General features: G+C 40.6%; 1 pseudogene; it reads right to left on the bottom strand.

Annotated features, from left to right (window-relative positions):
- Positions 1–482: 482 nt before the first annotated feature.
- Positions 483–1265, bottom strand: LOC114025531 (annotated as a pseudogene).
- Positions 1266–4076: the final 2811 nt, after the last annotated feature.

The following is a 4076-nucleotide window of genomic DNA, read 5'->3' as shown; positions in this document are numbered from 1 at the left end:
ACAAGGCTTGGCTGAAGTACAACACCCTAGTTCTCTTCTGTCTTTTTCACTCCACAACTTTAAATGACATGCCTGTGGGTTAGAGTCCCCATCCGAGTGGGTAAGATAGGGGCTCTGTGGTTTCCATTTCTAACATCATAAATGCCCCCTCCCCCACTCCCACTAATCTATTTAGGATAAAACTGACTTTGAGAGAGAGCAAAAAATAACCATGATCGAAAACTAGTCAGGGTAAGGAGGAAATGACATGGAGAGAGGAAAAATATGTGGATTCAACTCCATAAAAAAGCTATTGGAGAGAGAAAGAGAGCCTCATGGAACTTTAGTTCAACAGACCAGAGGGATAAGCTAAGGAAGGATCTCCAGACTCACATTGCAAGAATTCTGGGCATAATGCTATCAATGCTGTCCAGTGCTGCTGTGTCTCCTGCCCTGGAGAAATCCCTGGGTACAGACTGGATTCTCCTATTGGAGTCATGTTGGCTATGGCTATCCCCAAATTCAGTCAGAGGGTGCTCTCTAGTGTGTTGTAGTTATCCTTAAAACTCTTCAGCTCTAGGAAGTGCTTGGCTCTTTTCTGGCTGGAGGGCAGATAGGTAACCTGGATAGTTGTTGGGGAGGAAATGTCAGGAGACTTGTGTTAGATCCTTAGCTGCTGGCTGGTGCTGCTGCTGGGAGTTCCCACTACGGGCTTTGACAGTGGCAGCCAATTCACTCAGTGCTTCTTGGTAGTGTAGATATTCAGTCTGGCCAAAGACACCAGGTCCATATCGAGCTGTCTCATATCCATCTAGCAGGGTATCAATGAGAGCTTTGTGGACACCCTTGAAGGGGGTACTCGTGTTTTGAAGCTTCAGCAGATAGGAGTGGAAGTTCTTGCCCATTAGGGAACAAGGATGCCGGCCTTCTGAATGGAATGGGATCTCAGAGGCATGAATGGCATCCAGTGCTTTCATCCTGTACAGGTAGTTGTAGCAATGTTGATTTCCTGGTGTCTTCAGCTGCAAAAGTCTGGCATCATCCTCTTCAAGAAGCTGGGGTTCATACTTTACATCCTGGACCTTGAATAGTGAGATGTCAGTCTCTTCCTTCAGATCCTTGGGAGCATTATGCCCCACAGGGACATGAGGGCCTCTTCGAGACTTCATAGCAAAACACATGATCTGCCTCTTCACAAAAATGAACAGTAGCACAAGTACCAAGCTCCCATAGGCCATCACCAGCATGACATTCACCCCAGACAACCAGTTATGGCTGGATGCCATGGCCTCCTTCCAGCTTCGTTAGCTCGGGCTCCATAGTAGCTATGGCCCTAGGGTTCCTTGGTGCTCCCTGGCCATTTCCTTATGGGGGAAGCCAAAGCCGACCCCTGTTGGAAAACATGGCGGCCAGGGGGAGCGCGGGGAACTCCCTAGGCGGTTTTTTAAAGTGTTATTTTCTTCATATTTTTTTGTGTCTCCTTTACCAAGCTGTTAACTAATTTTTCATTATTTTCTTGGATCACTCTCATTTCTCTTCCCAATTTTTCCTTTACCTCTCTTACTTGATTTTCAAAAGCTTTTTTGAGCTCTTCTATGGCCTGAGACAAATTCATATTTTTCTTAGAGGCTTTGGTTGTAGAAACTTTGACTTTGCTGTCTTCTTCTGAGTGTGTGTTTTGATCTTCCTTGTCACCATAGTAACTTTCCATAGTCAGAGTTTTTTTTCCTGTTGTTTGTTCATTTTGCCAGCCTATTAGTTGACTTTTAACTCTTTGTCAAAGTAGGGCTCTGATTCTAGGGTGGAGGGCCCACTGTCCCAAGCTTTAGGGGTTTTGTGTAGCTGTTTTCAGAGATACTCCTAGGCACCTGTAATTTTTCAGTTCTTACAAGGTGGTATGATCTAAGGAGAGGTGTTTACTCCTCTCCTGGCCTTTGCTCTGGCCTGTGAGTGACCACAAGCACTCTTTTCTACCCTGGAATTGTGAGAAGGGTTCCCCCTCCACTGTGGCCACAATCTCTGCTTTGCTAGTGCTCCTCTTCACCCTGGGACTGCCACCCAGGACTGGAACCCAATTCTGAGTATGGGCAAAGCAAGAGTCCTGCCTCAGTGCTAGCAAAGAGACCCCTGTAATCTCCTTCTGACCAGTTGTTCAACCCTCTTACTGTCTGGGGCTGAAAGCTCCAGAAGCAGTTGCTGCCACTGCTGATTCAATGACTCCTAAGGCCTGCCCCTGGTTTGCTGGGTCTGGGTCTGCGTCCTGCACTGGAATGTGCTCCACTGTGTGACAGACTTTTCGTGCTGACCTAAGTTATCTTGGGCTGGAAAATTGTTTCACTCTGTCTTTTTGTGTGTTCTACTGCTCTAGAATTTGTTTAGAGTCATTATTTAAAGATATTTTGAGGGGTTTTGGGGAGAGCTTAAGGGACTCTCAGTCTTTACTCTGCCATCTTGACTCTACCTCCTCTGAGCTCAAAAATCTATGATATTATTTATGTTATTATTAGGCTTCTACTTTTTCTTGTATTGTGATTTTTGGGAAATCATTGCATAAGATGCTGTGAATTTGAAAAATGATATCTAGAGGGTAATGTAATTGTATCCTCAGAAAATTTACTTCTTTCTTAATCTGGATGACGTTAGATCATTGAAATAAGCTGTTAGAGAATGTAGTCACAATGTATAAAACTATTAAGTACATAATTTGCTTTCAAATGAATAATTATAATAACTTACTGTTTGGGAGAAATATAATAGACCTTGTAATTCTCTTCCTCTGTGAAGTTCTTTGGGGACCTACCAGGTTCCTTGGGACCTTCTAATTGGGCAAGGTCATAAAATCTTATCAATCTTTCTGAAAGCAGGTTGTGAAATTCTAAAGTGATGAAGTGGTTTAATGAGAGATTAGTACCTCTCACAGCTGAAGTGAGGGAGCTTACAAGTTTGTTTTATAAGAAGTGATTTTTATTTGATAGATTTTTTTGGTCACTGATTATGAAAATTATAGCAGTTTACCTGGAATAGTATGTATTGAAGTTACACTTTTAAGCCAACTTAATCTCAATAGACCCCAGATTTAAAGATTTTATTTTTGTGGTAGGGGTTAATATACAATACTTTTCACTGTAGATGGCAATTGAGCCATGAAATTAAAAGATGCCTGCTCCTTGGAAGGAAAGCTATGGTCAATCTGGACAGCAGCCTAATGAGTGTGTGTATGTGTGTGTGTGTGTGTGCGTGTGTGTGTGTGTGTGCGTGTGTGTGTGTGTGTGTGTAGCATCAGGTCTGCACAGTGCCACCTCTTTTTTGTATAATATATGATATGATATAATATAATGCAATATAATTATATATATACACATACATATATGTATATAATATACATATACACACACACGTACATGCACATACACATCCTCAAAGGGGCATAGGACAAATATGTGATGTGATGAAGTTGTAAAAGTTTTAGATTTTATGTAAAAATTTTGGATTTTAATGGACTAGTAAACTCAATTTTGAGAAAAGCAACATTAGACTGTTTTCTCTAAGAAACAGGAGATATATATATACATATTTAGTTCTTAGAGAACTCTCCTAGTTTTTAGAGAAACATTTGGAATCCATATATGTATTTCTGTGTGTGTGGTACACACACACACACACACACACACACACACACACACACATACATATGGCATCCAAATGTTTCTCTTAAGAATGACAAGTACAAGTGATGTTCTTGGATGATATATTTAAAAATTTTTTCTTTTGATCCTGAAGGTAATTAAGAGCAAGACCAAAAAGGTAGAGTAAAGCAGTGAACATCTTTGAAGTTCAATTGAATATACACAGATGAATTTTTTTTCTTTTTCTTAGGATATGCAGGCTTTGATAATTTTTAGTAATAAATTCTCAAAATTGAATTAAAGATTTTACTTGTAAAATTGCATTAATAAGTGTAAAGGAAATTTTAAATCATGTTTCTTTTCCTGTTTTGAAGTCTCTATCTGATAATATTAAGAGACAAAAGGGCTCATTTTCCAAGCCAGGCCCTCATGGACCCTTTTTAAGATTCTTCCTTCAGCCTATAGATAGCA

The sequence above is a fragment of the Vombatus ursinus genome, unplaced genomic scaffold (assembly GCF_900497805.2).
Source record: "Vombatus ursinus unplaced genomic scaffold, bare-nosed wombat genome assembly UNPS02014831.1, whole genome shotgun sequence".
In the NCBI taxonomy this organism is placed as follows: domain Eukaryota; kingdom Metazoa; phylum Chordata; class Mammalia; order Diprotodontia; family Vombatidae; genus Vombatus; species Vombatus ursinus.
Note: the sequence above shows the minus strand (reverse complement) of the source record. Positions and strands in the feature narration are given on the sequence as shown.